Below are 23,131 nucleotides of genomic sequence, written 5' to 3' on the forward strand. Positions count from 1 at the left end.
AAAGAAGAAACTCAGAGAGCATGAAAGAAAATAAATTAGAAAAGGTTAACAGAAAACACTGACTGGGAAGAATCCTGCATCTGTTAAGGAAAAAGCAGTTCAAGAATCCAGCTTTAGTAGAAGACATATTTTAAAATGTGCTCAGAGTTTGATTAAAAGAAATGAAAAATTGGAGGAGTATATCAACTCAAATAAAAAATATGGAAAAATGGAAGAAGCTTTAAACAGCTATTCAGATGAACTGATAAAACTGCAAAAATCAGAGGTTGAAATGAAAACGCTGGCTGAGAACACAACTGCTCAAGAGCCGTTTCAAAAATTGTAGAGTTAGAGGACAGAGCACACAGAGACAACCTGAGGATTTTCTGCTGTACCAAAGAAACTTGAAGGAATAGACTGCAATTATTTTATGAAAATAAAAAAATAAGTAACTAGACTGGTATGCCACAGCAGAATTTGTTAACTGAAAGGGCACATTGTGAATATGCTCCAAACCTAGCCATGGGAAAGTAGTCAATACCTGTACTAGTAAAGATGCAAATCATATCAGCAGAAAGAGGTGATCTTGATAAAACTGTAGCAAAATATTAAAAAATTGAGACCGCAGAGAGTTTGTGGAAAATGATTACTCTCTGTACACCAGGCAGAAGAGAAGCAACTTTATCCCAGCAGTCAAGCTGCTTTATATACAACTGTCTTCAGAATAGTTGTCCTGGAGGATCAAAATAATTTTTGAACAGAACAGACTAAGGGGGAAACACAAAATGTTTGTCCAAGTGTTGAGCCATCAAACACAAGGGGATTCTGTTTTGTCATTCTTCTGATGACAAGGTCAGTAAGGCACACAGAGTTTGCCAGTGAAACCTTTTCCAATCTTTCAAAGGAGAATGCTTGAGACACACAAAAAAAGCACAGGAGTTGACTAGAAGAATCCGAAGTACCTTGGACTTGAACCAGAGTCTGGGACTGAGAAATGAAAATGAACAGGAAGACCACCAGTACCACTGACATTAGTGAATAAATCTAAGACTCTAAAGCATCAATCACATTTATGAAACATGACTTTACAAGGAAAAAGTGGCCGAGAAAGATTAGATTTTTGTTGACTTTGTTAAACTTGTTGGGGGACTGACAGGCATATGCTCAACTTCTTGTCATTAATGTTTGAAAGGACTGTAAAAGGGAAAAGTGGGGGGAGTAATTATAAGAAAAATTTTTGATCTTAACATTTGTATAAAACATTTTATTTTATAAATTGCATTTTCTGTGATTGTGTGTGATAAATATACTAAAGTAAGCAGGTGTTTTTTCTCTCTATTTTTCTGTAGGCATTACAATGTAAAAAGTGAAAAGAAGCTAGACAAAAGCATATGTAAGTCAACAGGATCTAATCATGGGCTGTTGGGGTGGGAGATAGGGTGTAAAAGTGCTCTGATTATATATGTAGAACTGAAATATTTTCTTTTACTTTGCATAGGTTAATGCCCTTGACAATCTAATTACAAGTTTTTTTTTTTGTGAATGCAAGTAGGTTTAAAAAATGAGAGACCATAATTTGTTTTCTTTAAGTAAATAAATGTTCCGTGCCAGTTGAGAAATCTACAGCTTAGGGCACTTCTACATGTTGTTCTTGTTTCCATGGAAAGAAGCTGACTAAAGATGAAGGCAATAAATCAAAATGTCTGGACATTGTTTATTAAGAGAAATGTACAATTAAAAGGTCCAATGGCAAGCAACTCAGCAAACATAAGGCTTAAAATTACTGGGAATTAATAAGAGGTCATTGTATCCTCCTACTCTTCCCTCATTAGGCCAATCATTGAGTACAATGCCCCATTTGGCATGTACCTCACTAAACACCTGGAGAGGCCACAAAAGTACCTCACAAAGAGGATCCTAGGCCTTAAACATTTGTCCTATATGGACAGACTAAAAAAAAACCTCAAACTATTCTCCATTTCATATCTCCTACTTAGAGGCGATCACTGCTAGACTTACAAAACCATGTCTGATCCAGCTCTGTTAGAAATGCTACATCTAAAGAAATCCCAATCCCTCCACACTACATGCTCCAGAGACCTCAACCTCATTACTACAATCAACAGAACATGCTGGAGGGACAGGTCCATAACCCAGAGACTGCCCATGCTATGGAAAAGACATCCCATACATGTCAAGCAGAGCACCTCACTGGCCTTCTTCAACAGAAATCTTGATGAGTGGATGGGAAATAGAAAATTCACCCCAGGGATCATTCCAGAGGCACTACGAACTAAGGTCGGGTGGCACAATGCCAGGGTAATCCTATATGCTAGGCTTGTAAAGGCTCCACGGCCATTAGTCTAGTACACACCTATGAACCTATGAGAGAGAGCAGCTCTTCTGGTAAATAAATACTTTAATGCATTTACTAGAACAGTGTATAATTTAGTTTTATTTAAAGATAGCCAGTGCACTTTTTCCTTAAGGCTAGAAGTTAATGTTTTCTGAAAATGTACAAGTTGTTTTGACATCTGGGAGGGGAATAAAGCTAAAACAAGAATAGGCACCAATGTATGTAGGAGCACAGGCTGTAACGTGTCTTAGCATTGATAACCTTAATTTTATCTGTGGTTACAGCTGTCAATTTGTGACAATTGCACTGATTGGGAGGGTTAAACAAACTCATTATCTGAAGATGTAAATGCATAGTTGTCTGTTTTAAGTTAATAGGTTATGGAGGTGTTCTGAGGGCATGTTAGTTTTTTGTTTGAGGATTTTCATTAAAACAAGAACTCTTATAAAATGAGACAGGTTCAAATGGAGATGACCGCAAACAACTGTGTAAAGGATCAGCCTGCAAAACATTAGGGGGTACATGTAACACAAGCTAAAAATATACATTTAAAAAACTGTCATATATAACAGGTGGGAATAACTTATAATGGCTACACTAAATATACTATTTTGGAACATGAATGGTCTTACAGGTGTATTGAATTATATTAAAAATGCAGTGTGTAAATAGCAATGTTACAGGAGACACATTTGGAAAGAAGTGAGCATGTGAATTTGATGAGGGATTTCATGATGGATACTCATCAGAATTTCAGGGACAAAGGAAAAGGAGAGTAGTTATAATAATTGCTAGATGAGCTCCATTAGTGATAGATGAGGAAAAATGGTAGAATTCTGACAGTAAGGTGCTAATGGCAAGGGAGTAGGATTATGCTGGCATGTATTTATATTGCACGTAAAACTACTATTATGGAGCTTAAGAAAATTTTGAGGGAAATAATCTGCTTTCAGCAGGGCATATTACTTATAGGTGGGGACTGGAACCTGATTTGCAACAGGATGAATCTGGGGTACTTGGAAGGGAAATGTAAAAAAAAAACAAGGGTAGATGTCTGAAGAAATTTATGAAAACATTTGGTACGGAAGATGTAAACTCAATAGTGGGAACTCAGAGAATTTACATCTCCTCCCTCATTGCTAGACTTCAGAGTACATATTACAAAGTAGCTAGATTTGCTACCCAATAACCCTACAGATCTCACCACTGTCTCTCACCAAGATACTTAAACTGGCTTGAACTGCCCCAACTCCTCCTCCTCTCTCACCTCCAGACCATACACTCAGTCCTATATCAGCCATCTTTCTGTCCAGCCTTACACTCTATCATCTCCCACTATGCTCCTACAAGAAACCTCTGTAGCTCTTCTCAAGACCTTCTAAAAATCTACAAGCCCAAATCTAAAGCAGGACAAAACTGATATAGCTACCATCCCTCTATTGAATGGAACAAACTTCCCCTCGAGATTCGAACACAGGCACATCCCAAACAGTTTAAGCTAACACTAAAGGAATATTTCAACAAGAAATGTATCTGCCAGTGCTCAAACCCTCCTTGAAAACCCTCCTTTTCAACTTTTCCTAATCTATGTACTCCTCTCTGTAATACTCATATAGCTTCTTGTCAGATTTGATTAAAAAAAAAATTCACACACCTGATTTTTGTACTTTATATTCCCCTCTGCTTACCTAATATATGTACAACCAATTGTTATCTGTTTAAGATTTAGTTGTATTCCACTTGTATAAAATCTGTAATATGTACTTAGTGTTATAGCTGTATGTACTGGTGCTTTTCTCCCCGGGCCTCTGCTGAAAAAGGGCTTCGGCTCAGTTAGACATTCCCAGTCAACAAATGTAAAATAAAATAAATAAATATTATTCAACTAAGGTACAACAATTGGGCTAGACTAGACAAATTAAAATTCACAGGAACATATATATTTAATTAAAAGCTTTGACACATTTAATAACTATTTCAGATCATGTACCAATAACAATTAAGATAAAAGTGTGGGGTACTGAAGTAAAACTGAGACACTGGCACTTCCCCACCAACTTGTTAAAAAGAGAGGCATTTAAGAAATGTGTAGTAGAAATAGTTGTTAGGGAAGATAGATTTCTTTAGCAGTTACAGCTAGTAAGGGGATGGAATGAAAATCAAATCTGAAAATAGAGTACAAATAAAAGAGAAAGAGAAACAGCTAAGAAGTAGTATGAATTATTTAGAGGGGCTGACTATCTGAAGAGAGCAAGCAGGCAGGGCTGTCCTTTTTTCCCGTTTGTTATTTTAGAGTCACTGGCAAAGAAAATAAGGGACTCAGAAATTCAAGGATATAATTGGTATGGTAATCAAGAAAAATTGACTATTTTGCAGAAGATATTATTTTGTACCTGACAGAACCAGAAAAAGGACATCTCAGTGTTGTGGAACTCTAAGACCGTTTTACTTTTTTTCAGTACATAAAATAAATGAAGAAATAAAGGTTATAGCTATAAACTATATACCTACACATGAACTGGTTCAGCAATACACAAATTTATAGGAATGTGATAAAATGAAGTATTTAGGAGTATATATATTAAAAAGAATTTGGTTGTGGCAGCTAATATGTGCGAAGAAACTATATAAAAGATAACTCAAAAACCAAGAAACTGGAAGCTCGTGTTTATAGATATGGATAGCAAGATACGAGCAGTAAAAATGTTATTAATCTCTTTAGTTTTATATATAATTCAGGCATATTTTTATCAACCAGAGGAATTGTATATAGTAATTAATAAAGAGTTAGAGAGAGCAAGTGTCAAGTGGGATAAGCTGATTCCTCCAATAGAACAAGGTGGCTTAGGATTACCCGATTTGAAAGGATATTTTAGAGCTACAAAGTTAAGGTTCATAAACATAACACAAGCAGAAATGTACAACTCTGAGTGGAAAGAGATGATGAAGTGGGGAGAAATTCCAGAAATAAGGAGAAAATAGGATTTTGGATTCAGATCCTTAAGGAGAATGACAACAGCCATACAGAATATTATACTGATAAAGTAACAAAAAGTATTCAAAGAAGTAAGCCAACACGCGAATGGAGAAAGGAGGTTCTGCCAATAGGAGTAACTGCAGTTAGGAGTGCAGAAAACAGGCAAAATAGGACTTGAATTTAGTGTAGAGAACTGACAAAAGAACCAAGGTATTGACAGCAAATAACTAGAGAGAGAAAGGTAATAGAACGGCAAGAGGCTAAGAAGTCATTTGGACTGTAGAAAAGACAAACCAAAGAAGGAACAAACAGCACCCCAAAGTCTAGTTTAGTAACTAGACTTCTTCAGACAACAAACAGCAACTCAAATTCACTTAAATACACTTCCCCCTTCTTTTAACTTAATTACTTAATATGTACCAATTAGACATAATAAATGACCTTAAATTTTGCAGCATAAATTCATAGGTTCATACTAGGCTATCTGCCCTAGGGCATTTACAAGACTAACCAGAGTGTGTTTGGCTTTCACCACCCATTTTAAATGAATTTTGCTATGCCCTTTTTCGAGGTTAGTATACTGTGCCTCTGTCCAACAGTGAGACAGAAGTGATACCTGGAGTAAACCTACGATCTCCCATCCACTCATCAAGATTCCTCTTGAAGAGAGTCAATGAAGGACTCTGCCTAACCTGGACTGGGATTTTAGTCCAGAGTGAAGGGAGCCTCTGGGTTATGAATCTGTCCCTCCAGCATGTCCTATTTATTTCAGTGCTGAGGCTCAAGTCTCTCGAGCGCGTAGCTCGATGGGATTTGGATTTTCTGAGGTGCAGCATGTCCATTAATTCCGGGTTGGACACGGCTTTATACGTCAGGCACAGATCGCCTCTGAGCAGGCAGTATGCCACTGAGTAGAGCTGGAGTTTCTTTAACCAGGCAGCATATGGCATCTGTTTGAGCCCTTTGATCCTCTTGGTGAGGTACTTTTGGGGTCTTCCCAGTTGTTGCAGGTGTCTGTTAAGGTACATCCCAAAATGGGCATTGTACTCAATTATGGGCCTGATGAGGGATGTGTAAAGAGGCACAATGACCTCCCCTGATCTAGACGTGAATCCCTTCATGATTAGGTGGGCTATATAAAATGTTTTTCTAACCACTTTGGCCACGTGGTTGTCGAATGAGAGATTGCTATCAACTTGGGTCCCCAGGTCCCTAATTACTTCTTCCGTACTTAATGGATTACCATCTATGTGGTAATTTGTGGGCACTTTATTTTTGCCAAAGGGGATGACTATACACTTTTTGGCATTTAGCTTGAGGCCATGGCTCTGGCACCAGTTGTCTGTTTCTATGAGGCCCTTTTGGAGGATGCTTGTGTCGGCTGGAGAGTCTATTATGGCACCCAGTTTGCAGTCATCTGCGAACTTGGTCAGCCACAGTCCTTCCGTGTTGGCCTGTACCTCGGAGAAATATATACTGAACAAGAGAGGTCCCAGGACTGAGCCTTGTGGGATGCCACTTGTAACTGGTTTGGAGTCCGACATGGCTCCAGTAATTCTAACCATGTGGGTTCTGTCCTTGAGCCAGTTTGCAACCCATCTAGTGACATAGGGGTTTATGTTTAAACTGTGAGCTTTGGCTGGCTAAGACCTGTATGCTATCAACTGAACGCATAGGTGAAGCTAAGTAACTTTTATCTGCACTTTTATCAAATACACGATTTAGAGTAATTTGTTTGTGTTGCATTGAGGAATATCTAGCTGGAAGCTGTGACTCTGTTTTTCAGTAGGTTCCCGCCCACTCTCCCTGTTTTTGTCTTGGTGTTGATCTTGGTGGCTTTGAAACTGCCCGCCCCTCTTGTAAATTTGCACTTGGATACTACTCCTGGGCCCATCTCATTTGCTAACAAAAAAAAAAAAAAATGTATCTGCTTTTACTGTATTTGTGTTTCTTCCTACTTTATTTTGCTTTTGCGTCATCTTAAAAGTACTCAATTGTATTTATTACTGCTTGGTGTAACTCACTCTAAGCCCTTTAGTTTCAGCACTTGGGCTTCAGACCAGTTTTACATTAAGAAGTTTTGTGGTCTGCACTGTAGTGGCAGGACAGGTAGCTTACATCCTTCTAAGTTGGGAACTGCTGATTGAGGGCTCAGTATTTGTTATTCTAAGTGTATTAATTCTGGTTTAAGCACTTGGGCTTCAGGTGAGTTATTTTACATTAAGAGGGTTCGTGGTCTGCACTCTTGTAGGAGGAGAGGCTGGACTCTGCCCTTCTGAGCTGGGAATTTCTGGTTAAAGGCTTATAGTGCCTGCATATTTGAACTGCTTCTTACTGAAATTGGTACACCTTGTTTGCTGTAACATAGACTAGATCCAGGCCTGCTGAATCTAGCTTTGTTTGTATAACTTGAGCACTAATCCAGGCATTCTTTAAAGTACTCAATTGTATTTATTACTGCTTGGTAGTAACTTAATTAAAGTGTAGCTATCATTCTAAGTCTTTTGGATTAAGCACTTGGGCTCAGACCAGTTGTTTTACATTAGGAAGGTTTGTGGCCTGGCACTGTGGTGGCAGGACAGGTAGCTTACATCCTTCTAAGTTGGGAACTGCCGATTGAGAGCTCAGTGTCTGTTATTCTAAAAGTGTATTAGTTCTGGTTTAAGCACTTGGGCTTCAGGCCAGTTATTTTACATTAAGAAGGTTCGTGGTCTGCACTCTTGTGGGAGGAGAGGCTGGACTCTGCCCTTCTGAGCTGGGAATTTCTGATTAAAGGTTTATAGTGCCTGCATATTTGAACTGTTTCTTACTGAAATTGGTACACCTTATTTGCTGTAGCATAGACTAGATCCAGGCCTGCTGAATCTAGCTTTGTTTGTATGCTTGTTATTTCCCTGGAATGCTAATTCCACCTAAAATGCGGCTTTTCAGCACTTCTGTGGATCCCTAGTGATATCTGCATTGCTTACTGTACTTATTTCCTTGTTTCACTTGAAAGAAAGTTACTGTTTGTCATTTTTGCATTTAAATTACCTGTAACATATTGCATTTAAGTTAACTGGCACTTGCTCACTAAAGCAATTATATAAGTCAGCACTAAAAAATTAAAAGTACTACACCCTCACAAACTCCCCCTGAGTACCTTGTTCCCCCCATTGGCCCTTTTTTCAATTATAAAGGAATTCCCAATACTATTCTAGCATGTCCAAAGGTCAGTTGTCAATCTCCTCTCCAGTCCAGCTGGTGAATCTGGGAATCTTGAGGCAATGTTACAACTGCCTCATGTACACAGACAACCCTCTCCTCCTCCCAACAAATTCCAACACATGTGAGAGATGCAACCATATAGCCAAACTGGAGGCTAAGCTCTCTCAACTCAGTACTAGTGTAACCAGTCCGGAGGAGAAGGAAACCACACTCACTACAATTCCAGTCTCACATAGACCTACCACGACAGCAAACCAAACACAAACACACAAAAACATACTCGGAGGCTCTAAATAAAAATCTGTCTAAGCAGCAGAGACCTCCAAAGCAGACACCCAAGCAACCACTACCCCAAAACAAAACACATGCAACACATAGCTCACAAAGCCAGTGTGCCGAACAGTCACAGCCCTTAAGGCTAAACAACATACCTGATATACCTGTAATAGGTGACTCTATCGTCAGGCACACTGACGTCCCGCTCACCAGGCTGAACAAGGTGAAGGTCACGGTGAGCTGCCTGTCAGGCGCTAGGATCCGCCACATAACACAAGCACTCAGGTCACTCCAAGGCAAGTACAAATATGACTCCATCATTGTCCATGCTGGTGTGAATGACCTGAGACGTACCTCCCTGGACTACATGAAGAGAGACATAGAGGAGCTCTCTGAGCATGTAGCCCAGGCCGGTATGACCCTGACCTTGAGTAGCATCTTACCCTCACCAAAAATGATGCCACAATATGAAGACAAGATGATTAATTTCAACAATTGGCTTAAGTATTGGTGTCATTCAAAGGGGATCCAATGCCTGTTGGCCTGGGATGACATGCTCGACAAGCCACGATGCTTCGCTAGGGATGGCTTGCACCTGTCACCCCTGGGCTTTTGGATATTGGCAAAGGCTCTTGCTACCCCCCCAGTGCCTTTTTTAGGCAAGGCTCAAAAGACAAACCCACCTCCATAGGTATCACAAGGGATAAGAAACTAAGAATAATGCTACTCAACGACAGAAGTCTAAACCTCAAGATGCACGCACTCGAAACTCTCCTTAGCATGGAGAACATAGATATCTGTGCAGTAACAGAAACCTGGTTCAAGGCTCCTGAGAGCACCCCAGCACTACTAGGTTATACCTCATACCATGCTTTTCGTCCCCAAAACTTGGACCGATACAGAAAAGGAGGGGGAGTATCAATATTCGTCTAAGATACCCACACCTCCAGGTTGGTGGCACAGCACGAAGCATCAGAGACTATCCATGTGCAACTAACAGTGGGTAAAACTGCCTTCCAGTTTATAGCCTGCTACAGACCACCCTCCCAAACCTAGGAACCCCATTTGGCCTTCCTGAGAACAATGGAAAATATGAAGGTCTCTCCAAACACCATTATATTGGGCAACTTCAACTACCCAAACAGACTGGGAGCATTACTCTAGCTCCAGCACCCTAGCTCAAAGGTTCCTAGAATTTATAAACTCAAATGCTATGGAACAACTTGTTACCACTCTCACAAGAGGGGAAAACATACTGGACCTGATCATCACCAACATGGGGACTCTATGCTCCAGACCAGAAGTGTATCCCTCACTGGTAAGATCAGACCATAAACTAATCTCACTGGATATTCACATCCCAACCCCACCCCCTGCCCAGAAAACCACAGTGAAAAACTTCTCTAAAGCATATTTCACACTCCTCAAAACCGAGGTGGAATCCTTCAAAGCCCCCGGGCCTGTGGAAAATGCGGCCCAGTCCACAGAATCCTTTATAAACGCATTCTATGAACACCTTCAGGAATGCATGGATCATGAAATCCCAAATAAAACCAAGACCCAATCCTCCAAAGGCAGACGTCTTGTCTGGTGGACCCCAGCCATAAACAAACTATACAATAGAAGGAGGAAGCTACTACATGATAGAGCAAAATCCCAAAAAGGGAAGGCATCTCTGATCAGTGTTAGCAAAAAACTACGGGCACTCATAAAATCGTCTAAGGCCAGCTTCGACAGAAAAATTGCACAGGACACCAAGGATAATCACAAGGCTTTCCTTAGTTATGTTAGGAACCTGGGTGGGAATTCCCAGATATGCTCAGAATTAGTCCAAAATGACAAAAAATACACCGAACCCACAGACATTGCCAACATCCTAGCTGACAGGTTCAGCGCAAACTCCCCCCCCTCACCAAAAGGGCAAATATCTATCCCAGCAGAGTGCTGCCCCACTGACATCTCAGATGCTCATGTAAGAGCCGCCCTCTCCAAAGAAAAAAACACTGCATCAATGGGACCAGACAGTTTCCTGGGCTGCGTCCTACATGAACTCCAAGAAGAACTAAACCCAAACATAAAACTACTGTTCAATCTCAGCCTTACTACAGGATATGTACCCAAAGAGTGGCGTACAGCAACAGTGGTCCCTCTCCACAAAGGTGGTGCCTCAACGGATCCTGGAAACTATCGCCCCATAAGCCTGACTAGCTTGGTCTGCAAAGCTATGGAAAGGATCATCATGGACCTCATAAATAAAGATATTGGGGACCTACAGATGCTGGATCCTACCCAGTTCGGCTCAAACCTGGTCGATTTCTTTGAAACAGTCACCAAGGCCATTGACGAGGGGGAGGTGGTCCACACAGCCTACCTGGATCTCGCAAAAGCCTTCGATACAATACCCCACTCGGGCATTATAGATAAGCTCACCAGCTTAAATATAAACCCCTATTGTCACTAGATGGGTTGCAAATTGGCTCAAGGACAGAACCCACATGGTTAGAATTGCTGGAGCCATGTCAGACTCCAAACCAGTTACAAGTGGCGTCCCACAAGGCTCAATCCTGGGACCTCTCTTGTTTGGTATATATTTCTCGGAGGTACAGGCCAACATGGAAGGACTGTGACTGACCAAGTTCGCAGATGACTGCAAACTGGGCGCCATAATAGACTCTCCAGCCGACACTAGCATCCTCCAAAAGGGCCTCATAGAAACAGACAACTGGTGCCAGAGCCATGGCCTCAAGCTAAATGCCAAAAAGTGTATAGTCATCCCCTTTGGCCAAAATAAAGTGCCCACAAATTGCCACATAGGTGGTAATCCATTAAGTACAAAAGAAGTAATTAGGGACCTGAGGACCCAAGTTGATAGCAATCTCTCATTTGACAACCATGTGGCCAAAGTGGTTAGATACACATTTTATATAGCCCACCTAATCATGAAGGGATTCACATCTAGATCAGGGGAGGTCATCGTGCCTCTTTACTCATCCCTCATCAGGCCCATAATTGAGTACAATGCCCCTTTTGGGATGTACCTTACCAGACACCTGCTGCAACTGGAAAGACCCCAAAAGTACCTCACCAAGAGGATCAAAGGGCTCAAACAGATGCCATATGCTGCCCGATTAAAGAAACTCTAGCTCTACTCAGTGGCATACCGCCTGCTCAGAGGCGATCTGTGTCTGACGTATAAAGCCATGTCCAATCCAGAATTAATGGACATGCTGCACTTCAGAAAATCCAAATCCCATCGAGCTACGCGCTCGAGAGACTTGAACCTCAGCACTGAAATAAATAGGACATGCTGGAGGGACAGATTCATAACCCAGAGGCTCCCTTCACTCTGGAATAAAATCCCAGTCCAGGTTAGGCAGAGTCCCTCATTGACCCTCTTCAAGAGGAATCTTGATGAGTGGATGGGGGATCGTAGGTTTACCTGGGGTATCACTTCTGTCTCACTGTTAGACAGAGGCACAGTACACTAACTTCAAAAAAGGGCATAGCAAAATTAATTTAAAATGGGTGGCGAAAGCCAAACACACTCTGGCTAGGTTTATAAATGCCCTAGGGCAGATAGCCTACTATGAACCTATATTTAAGCTGGTGAGATTATCTATAATGCCCAAGTGGGGTATTGTATCAAAGGCTTTTGCGAGGTCCAGGTAGGCTGTGTGGACCACCTTCCCCTCGTCAATGGCCTTGGTGACTGTTCAAAAGAAATCAACCAGGTTTAAGAGGCAGGATCTGCCCTTAAAGCCAAACTGGGTAGGATCCAGTGTCTGTAGGTCCCCAATATCTTTATTTATGAAGTCCATGATGATCCTTTCCATAGCTTTGCAGACCGAGCTAGTCAGGCTTATGGGGCGAAAGTTTCCAGGATCCGTTGAGGCACCACCTTTGTGGAGAGGGACCACTGTTGCTGTATGCCACTCTTTGGGTACATATCCTGTAGTAAGGCTGAGATTGAACAGTAGTTTTATGTTTGGGTTTAGTTCTTCTTGGAGTTCATGTAGGATGCAGCCCGGGAAACTGTCTGATCCCATTGATGCTGTGTTTTTTGATTTGGAGAGGGCGGCTCTTACCTGAGCATCTGAGATGTCAGGGGGGCAGCACTCTGCTGGGATAGATATTTGCCCTTTTGGTGGGGAAGGGGGAGGGGTTTATGCTGAACCTGTCAGCTAGGATGTTGGCAATGTCTGTGGGTTCGGTGTATTTTTTGTCATTTTGGACTAATTCTGAGCATATCTGGGAATTCCCACCCAGGTTCCTAACATAACTAAAGAAAGCCTTGTGATTATTCTTAGTGTCCTGTGCAATTTTTCTCTCGAAGCTGGCCTTTGACGATTTTATGAGTGCCCGTAGTTTTTTGCTAATACTGATCAGAGATGCCTTCCCTTTTTGGGATTTTGCTCTATCATGTAGTAGCTTCCTCCTTCTATTGTATAGTTTGTTTATGGCTGGGGTCCACCAGACAGGACGTCTGCCTTTGGAGGATTGGGTCTTGGTTTTGTTTGGGATTGCATGATCCATGCATTCCTGAAGGTGTTCATAGAATGCGTTTATAAAGGATTCTGCTGTCTGGGCCATATTTTCCACAGGCCCGGGGGCTTTGAAGGATTCCACCTCGGTTTTGAGGAGTGTGAAATTTGTTTTAGAGAAGTTTTTCACTGTGGTTTTCTGGGCAGGGGGTGGGGTCAGGATGCAAATATCTAGTGAGATTAGTTTATGGTCTGATCTTACCAGTGAGGGATACACTTCTGGTCTGGAGCATAGAGTCCCCATGTTGGTGATGATCAGGTCCAGTATGTTTTCCCCTCTTGTGGGAGTGGTAACAAGTTGTTCCATAGCATTTGAGTTTATAAATTCTAGGAACCTTTGGGCTAGGGTGCTGGAGCTAGAGTAATGCTCTCAGTCTATGTTTGGGTAGTTGAAGTCGCCCAATATAATGGTGTTTGGAGAGACCTTCATATTTTACAGTGTTCTCAGGAAGGCTGAGTGGGGCTCCTGGGTTTGGGAGGGTGGTCTGCAGCAGGCTATAAATTGGAAGGCAGTTTTACCCACTGTTAGTTGCACATGGATAGTCTCTGATGCTTCGTGCTGTGCCACCAACCTGGAGGTGTGGGTATATTTGAAGAATATTGATACTCCCCCTCCTTTTGTGGTTTGGTCCAAGTTTTGGGCCAAAAAACATGGTATGAGGTATAACCTGGTAGTGCTGGGGTGCTCTCGGGCGCCTTGAACCAGGTTTCTGTTACTGCACAGATATCGATGTTCTCCATGCCAAGTAGAGTTTTGAGTGCGTGCATCTTGAGTTTTAGACTTCTGGCATTGAGTAGCATTACTCTTAGTTTATCCCTTATGATACCTATGGAGGTGGGTTTGTCTTTTGAGCCTTCCCTAAAAAAGGCACTATGAGCCTTTGCCAATACCCGAAAGCCCAGGGGTGACAGGTGCAAGAGGTCCCTAGCGAAGCATCGTGGCTTGTCTAGCATGTCATCCCAGGCTGACAGGCATTGGATCCCCTTTGAATGACACCAATACTTAAGCCAATTGTTGAAATTGATCATCTTGTCTTCATATTGTGGCATCATTCTTGGTGAGGGTAAGATGCTACTCAAGGTCAGGGTCATACCGGCCTGGGCTACATGCTACATTAAGGTAAACAATCAATGCTACTAGTTGGTACAGCATACATACCTAGTACAATAACAAAATAAACTACTGCACTTAAAAAGATAAAATAAATCATATCAGCCTTTACATTCTAGTATGTTAGTTAATTACAAAACTAAAGTGCAATAATTATTAACCTTAGGGGTTTATAATGTCAATTTCCTGTGCAAAGGAAATCCACAAACCCTGGCAAATTGTTTTAAACCATAAGTAAAACATTAATTAAAGGATATTAATAAAGTAAGCTGGGCATAAAAATAAAAATAAGCTACCTACATTCTTTCTTAATAATACTGTTAAATTTTACATAAAACATTACATTTTAAACTACCTGTTCAAGCACTTAAGTCTCAAGAGGCACTGAATGGAGCAACTGTCGTTGATGCCTGGATAGTGGCAAGCATCCAACAGGATCTGCCACATCAATTCCTTTTTCTCAAAAAGTAGAGATCTTGGTCCACCCCTTACATCTTTTGGGATATCATCAATAACTTTAAACCTGAAGCTGTGAGTAGGGTTCCCTTTAATATGACTAGCTAGGGCATTTTCGATTTTCTCCTTTCTGATATAATAAAGATGCTCATATACCCACTCACGTAATCTAAGATCAGTTTTAACCAATGTAGAAAGCGGGGCAAAGTTGACTTTGAGCTAGGTATGTAACATAGGTAGAATTGCAATTAACTCTACCTGATGTAATGGTGTAACGTTGATCCCCAATATAAAATGTGTATCCTATATCTATGAATTTACAATTATTACAGGATTCACATTTGGTTATACCTGGGTTCCTTACAGTTCAAATGTTACTTGCCTCCAAAAGGTTTTTCAATTCTTACCCTTCTTAAATGTAAAAGAGGGAAGTCGTCCTAATAGTGGACGCAATTCAGAATTGTTACTCCGCAAATTCCATTTTTTCTTTATTATTGAAAGAATATGTCCACTTTCTGAGCTAAATGTTAGTATAAGAGAGACCAGAGACCTGCTTGTCACTTGGTAACGATATTAGTCATGTTATGGGAAAGGGCTTTCCCCTGTAATAATGGGGTGTAGACACCATTAGACCTCTTCTGTGTAATCTCGATTGTGATTTCCTCAATAAGGTCTCTTGGATACCCCCTAGAAAGAAACATATCAGCGATTTTTTTCACATTCCTTCAGAAATTCACTATCAACTGTGACCATATCCTTATGGCCTGAACTAACCGGCCTTTGATTACTGATTTATGGTGGAAGGGATGTGAACTACTGAAATGTAAATGTGTGTTTGAGAAGGTGTCCTTCCTGTGGATTTTGGCAGCCAGTCTTTTAGGAGTTCAATCCTTACAGAGTTCAATGTCCAAATAAGTTATTGTCTCTTTATGGAAGGTATAAGTAAATTTAAAAAAACGCAATAATCCGATTTAAATATTCAATAAACTGCACAACCTCATCTAAGCTGCCTTTATGGATGACAAATATTTCATCCAAAAAGCGTGTGTATAAGAATACCCTATCCATAAGGTGTCTGTGTAAAAATGTGCTCCTTTTCCCAGTAGACTAACTGTGTTAGCAAAGCTGGCCCCACATGGGGACCCCATAGCCACCCCAATTTTCTGTAAGCAAAACTGGTTATCAAACAAAGTAATTATTAGTTAGCACAATGTCTAGCAAGATGCTGACTAGTTTGGTCTCTGCTAAAGGGGCCCCTTTCTCACTAAGGAATCTTAAGTACATATTCGATTCCTTCCTCTTGTGGAATGGACGTATAAAGATCTCGGACATCGATAGTTAAGAAACTGAACTCTGATAAGAAAGTTCATTTAATTTAGATAGAAAGGACCAAGAATCTTTACAATTTTGGTCTTCATTCCTAAGATGTTTCTTCAAAATGTTGTCCACTACCTTGACTATAGGGTAGGTTATACTTTAGCGAGCATCTACTAGTGGCCTTTTGGTGGATCTGTTAAAGATTTATGTATTTTAGGCACACCAAACAAGATTTGGGTTCTAGCAGCTAACATAATTAAATAGTTCAACAAGGGCATGTCTATTAGTTATTCAATAAATAAATATTCAGATGTGCCTTGATTTTTCTATAAGCCAAGTTGAATTTCTTCAAACTGACTTAAGGTGTAAAGTATCAGTATCTAAAAGCTTAGTCATCTTTTCGATGCAAGTGTCATTCCCTATGATCACCAATCCTCCCCCTTTATCAGGTTTTAGGATTCTAATGGGTAACTGTTGAAAATCATTAAAGGCTACCCAGTCATCCACCCTACATACCTTGTCAAATTAAATTTCTCCGTTAATGAATTCCTGAAGTTGATTTTGCATATTTTTTTCAAACATTGCTATAAGTGAATGACTTAGTGGGTTAAAAGTACTAGCTATATGGTACTCAGGTGTGGCTTTCTGTTCAGCTTTGAAGACAATCTGCAAGTTAAGTTTTCTGATGTACTGCTTGAACTCCATAATAACTTTGTACCATATTAGCTGGTTTAGTGGGTACAAATGATAAACCATTTGCTAATAATTCCACTACATTTGATTGAATTAGAAATTCAGAAAAAATTATATATGCTGAAATCCCCTCTCTTGTTAGTAATGATAGTGAGTGGGGGCACAGTTTGCCTTTAAGAATCAATATTGGGTTCAACATTCACATATGTATCAGTCTCCACAGTTCTATTTTGCTGATTCATGTTAATCAACGTATTAGGAGCTACAGTTTAGACCCAGCAATTATACTGCAAAGTTTAAGGTAATTTATTATGTCTAATTGGTACATATTTAGTAATTAAGTTAATAAAATAAGGGGGAAGTGTATTTAAGTGAATTTGAGTTGCTGTTTGTTGTCTGAAGAAGTCTGGTTACTAAACTAGATGAAAAACACTAAACTCTACTTGCGATTTGCTATCAGTTTTTACTCGTTATTTTTAATAAAGAACTGAAGACTTTGGGGTGCTGCTTGTTCCTGCTTTGGTTTGTCTTTTCTACAGTTTGTGGAGCCATTTGTGTTTTTTTCAACAAGTCATTTGGCCTGCAAGGTAAGGACTGCCTTCCCTAGCAGACATCGATAGAGTATAGGCAAAGAGAAAGGGATCAAGGAATCCTAATTGAAAGAACCATTCTGAAGAGTTTTTAATTGAATTTAGAACAGAAGCTGCTGTTATAACGGGATAATTAGTAGGGCATACAAAATATTGCACAACTATAGGAATCAATCGGAGGTTAAAAAAGATTGGGTAGAGAGATGCGATAAACAATTCACAGGGGGAAAACTGGAGGACATATGAATGGCTCCCAAATGGGTCTATGTTCAGTCATTGAACAGAAAAATTGCCAAATGAAATTACATTGGAAATGTCATTCAGTGAAACTCGTGGGGGGCTGCACACCCCCACTAATTATATATACTAACTCTGAGATCACAATACAGTGGGAAAAGGGCAAATTTCCTGATCCCTACCATAATGTGATCTTACTCAAATGTTGATGAACAGCATGCTCTATGATGAAACATGCCATTCAATGACTGATCACAGACCCCCTCCCAAATATGCAAAGTCTAGCAGATTTAGGATTTCTGCTAGGAAGTGTGCATAGGTATTTTATACCCAAAGCAAACTGCAAATATTTTTTTTCTCAAGTAGATGGCAAATGTTGGAGTTGAGATGTGGAAGAATGAGGTAAATGGGAACATGTGTTTTGGGAGTACTCTGTCAGAAATACATGTTGAGCAAATGAGCATAGCTAATGAAATGTGTGTGTGTGCGTTTTTTTTTTTTTTTTTTGAGCTGGGATACAGAATCTGAATTGCCTAGATATAGTAAGGCCTTGTTAAATTTAATTCTGGTTGCCAAAAAAGCAATTACTAGAAAACTGAAACTGAAGTCTACAACAAGTGTATTTGAAGTAGTGAATACTGTAACTCCTCCTCCTGATTATTATTCTGCATGTATTGTTCCACAATTTCCATTTATTTTTATGAAATTTGCTTGTTCCACTTTCTAAAGATCCTACCTCTAGTTCTTTTTGTGTGTGACAATATTCAATACTTCAAATACACTTCGTTTAGACTATCATTTTCTAGCAATTGCTTTTTTTGGCAGCCACCAGAATTAAACTTAACAAGGCCTTACTATGTCTAGACAATTCAGAACCTGTGTCCCTGCTCAAAAGGATCATTCCTTAGTTACATCCATTTGCTCACCCAGTATTCCTAAGAAAGTACTCTGTAGGGAATTTTTAAAGTTCGCCAACTCATTACACTCCCAAAACAAATGTTCACAGTTACCTCTTTCTTAACCAACACACCTCCAACATTTGCCATTTACCGGAGGAAAAATTCTTTGAAGTCTGCTTGGGGTATAAAAATACTTATTCAAGCATTTCCAAACAAAAATCCTAAACCATCTAGACTTCATTGCATACTTTTCCTCCCATTGTTCCCTTTTAAATTGATTATCCAAATATGTCCTCCCAAATTGTTCTAACCTGCTCTGGTTGGTTCTTATAATTACGTAATTTTGTATATGCCCTACTAATTATTCTTAACATACTTTCTGTTCTGCATTCAGCTAAAAACTCCATTACAGCAGGTTTTTCACTTAGGATTCACCTATCCCTTTCTCTTTGCCTATAATTGAATATCAATCCCTGGTAGGGAAGGCAGCCTGTATCCTAATGTCTTATTGGCCTTAACCCATTTTAATACCTTTCCCTCTCCAGGTATCTGCTTCCAATACCTTGGTTCCTTTGCAAATTTTTCCAGTAATTTCCAAATTACTCTTGCCTGTTCTCAGTAACCTACTTGCTGTCGGTCCCCATCGGCAAAATATTTCTCCAGTCTTTTGTTGACTTAATTGTTGAAATACTTTCTTCTACTTTATGAATATAATATTCTGTATGGCTGCTGTTATTCTACTTATGGATCTGCATCCAAAATCCCACTCTCTCCTTATTTCTTGAATTCTGACGTCATCATCTCATTCCACTTTAAGTTATAAATTACTGCTTGTATTATATATAAAAAGTCTTTCGGCTTTTCCTGGTTTGTATTTCCAAAATATCCCTTCAAATCAGATAATCCTAACCCAACTTGTTTGATTGGAAGAATCTACTTATCCCACTTAACCCATACAGTTTTCAACTCCCAGATAAATTCCTTCATCTCTATTATTGTCCACGACTTCTCCTCTGGTTGAGAAAAATATGCCTGACCTGTATATAAAACTAAAGGGACTAAAAACATTTTCACTGCTTGCATCTTAATCTCCATATCTATAAACATGAACATCCAGTCTCAGTTTTTGCATTATCTTTTTAGTCTAATTCCCGCATATGCTAAGCTGCCATAACATAAGCCATTTTAATCCATACTCCTAAATACTTCATCTTATCATGTCCCCATAAATGTGTGTATTGCTAAACTAATTCATGTGTGGGTACATAATTTACAGCTATAGCCTTTGTTTTATCTTCAGTAATTTTATATCCCAAAAAAGAATAGAAACCCTCTCAAAATATTCCACAACACTGACATGTCCTGTGCCAATGGTTCTAAATATTTATCAAATAGCAAAGAGAAAAGAAGACACCCCTGCCTGGCTCTTCTGTTAAGACAGGAACCCACCCACTTTAATTCTTGCCTCAGATCCTTCATATACCCCCTAGTTAACCTCATTATTGCATAAGGGAAAGAAAATGCTTCCAATGCACTACGCATAAAATCCCAGTTTACTATGCAAATGCTTTCTCTACATCAAGTCCCACAAACAGCAGTTATATTTTCTTACATTGTTTTCCTCTGTATCATCACTGTAGTATTAATGTCAAATGTTTGCCTCTCCTCCACAAAACCACATTGATCGAGATCTCTCAATTTTGTCAACACCTTTCCCGTTCTTTTAACTAGTACAAACCCTTTATAATCATGGTTTAAAATTGAAATGGGTCTATATGAAGCAGTGTCTGATGGGTGTTTCCCATCGTTAGATATTACAGCCACCACAGCTTTCTTCCAAGCTGTTGGTGCTTCCCCTCCTTTTAAAATACTGTTAAGAAAGTGTTAGATCTGGAAGGTTTTATTTCTCTCCTACCTTCCAAACTTTCACAGGAATACCGTTTCTGGAGACTTTCCTGCAGACTGATTGCACATCACTGCTTTTATCTCATATGTTCCTGTTCTATTAATTGTTGAGCCTCATCTACTGCTAACCTTGACATACTTGAGTCTTTCATAAATATTTCCATTTATGCTTGTGAAGATAAGAGGTACTTCCAGCCATGCTAGGGGAAGTACAACTCATGCCAGCACATCTACCTGGAATTTTGTAAATAATCATATGCCATTTGTATATCAAACTGATTTGTACAGATCTTGTGCTGAAAATGTAGTTTTGAGGTTTGCTGGTGTTAAAATGCATCAGTGTGCCCCCGCTGGAAGGAAAAGAAATGTACATGTATTATTGTAACAGAATTAAATGTATATGTTTTAACAGAGGACTAGTTGAGAAGAGTTTAATCACAAACTTTCAAATATATATGAAATTAAATTACATTATGGGTTAAGCCATAAAGATGTTATCCCACAGTTTTGAGTGGAACCAGAGACACAATGTCTGTGCTAGAGAATAGGTTGTATCTTCTGTAGGAAGAGTGGAATGGTTTTATGACTTCCAGCAGATACTACACATCTGTGCAATGCTCTTTTGTGTATGTATTATTGACATGTAGGGGCTAAAATCCTGGCAGCTTCTAGTGTTGGTGATAGCATGGGAAACAGTCAGATAACCAGATGTGCGTAATGTCATTCTGTAAGCCAAAATAATATTTAGATAGTATGAGATTGCTCTCAGCATTCTATATTATGTCTTGGATCTGACAACAAGGACCACTTACCCATATTGCCTTACTCTATTCAGTAAGTAGGGACAGTAATTCATTTAGTCAATCAGGAATAGATAGTGAGACTAGCTAAATACTGTTTTTCTATAACAGTGTGAAACTTTCCATCTGTATTATTTTTAATATTTACTGTGACTGAAACTCTGGTGTTTACTGTTAATTGATATTTAGTATTCTCATGTTCTTTTATTATTAAATATATTTAAACTTCTCATTATGGCTGGTCCTTTTAGAAAAAAAGTTGAAGTTTAGACAGTATTTGCATATATTTATTTGGTGATAACTCTAGCCACTCCTGAACACCTTGCTGTTTTGGTCAACATTATCATTTGTATTATTATTAACTTCCCTCAGTATAGCTGGATACCCTTTTAAGAGCCTTATAGTAACTGACTGGTGGCACTGAAATTACCTTATAGTCTGGACAGAAGGTGGCATAACTAGTAAATCTGTGCCAGCCTTTCCCAGGTGTGTGTGCACAAATTAAATCAGTAAGAGTGTGTGCATCAGCTACTTGGGGCAGGGACAGGAAGCACTGGTTTCACAGTACCAGCAGGGAGCCTTATTGGGGACCTGGGGGGAGACATATATAGAGAAAGCCAGACCCCAGGTGGAGTATATTCCCTGTGTGCTCTTAAGGGAAACTGGGCTTAATGCAGAGAGGTCTGCACCTGGAAATACTGAGTGTATCCATTTGTATTCCAAGTGAACATCCCTGTCCAGTATCATGTCTTGACTATTGTCCCAGAGTGGTGATGCCACAATTCTCTACCTTGATTTCCTCATTTCTCTGCTTTATAACAATTTTAATTTCCAAAATATGTTTACTACCTCTATGGGATCTCTGGTTATTTTTCTTATTATAGGCTTCCTAAGTTTGGCAACAACAACCCTTTCTACCTTCTGCTGTCTAAGTCACTGTGCTAAACATTTTTGTGCTCTGAAGTTATGAAAAATAGTTGCTTAATAGCAATCTTTCTAAACCCATGTGTATTATCCAGATATTCCCTTTTCTCTCCAGCACTAGGCAGTTGTGCCTCTTTTGTTCTGAGATTTCCCTTATTCTGCAATACTCTTACCCTTGTCAGCTTCTCTAAATAATTCCTATTACTTCTTCACCATCTCTCTCTCTATTTCTACTCCATTTTCATTTTATCCTACTCCTAACTATAACTTCTGAAGAAATTTCTGTCTTCCCTAATAACTCTTGATTAATTTCCACTATCCATTCCTTAAATTCCTCTTTTTTTAACAGGTATGCAGGAAAGCAACAGTGTCTCATTTTTACTTCATTACCCTGCATTTGTATCTTCATTTGTATTGGTGCATAATCTGAAATACTTATTGGATGCATCTAAAAGCTTTCATTTAAATGCACATGTTCCTGTGAAATATAATTTCTAGTCTAGCCTAATTGTTGTACCTTGAGGAATAATGTGCAACTTCTCTCAGAGTTCCTACTACTGAATTCTTCCATACCAGATATTTTCATAACTTTCTTCAATAGCCCCTTACTACCACAAACCTATCATCTCCTCCCACCTGTCACTATTGCCACCCCTTAGGCATTCAGTATTCATTCTTCTGTTTTCCTTGTCCCTGATATTCTGCAAAATATCCATCCTAAAATCCTTTCTTTATCAAATTCACATGCTAATTTCTTTCCAAATGTGTCTCCTGCAGCACTACTTGCATTGTGCATCTCTTACGATAATTTAATACTTACCTTTTTGTCTGTACCTGTAAGGCATTTACATTCAAGATAATAT

Source organism: Protopterus annectens, chromosome 13.part0 (assembly GCF_019279795.1).
Source record: "Protopterus annectens isolate FY-2018-M chromosome 13.part0, PAN1.0, whole genome shotgun sequence".
Lineage (NCBI taxonomy): Eukaryota > Metazoa > Chordata > Ceratodontiformes > Protopteridae > Protopterus > Protopterus annectens.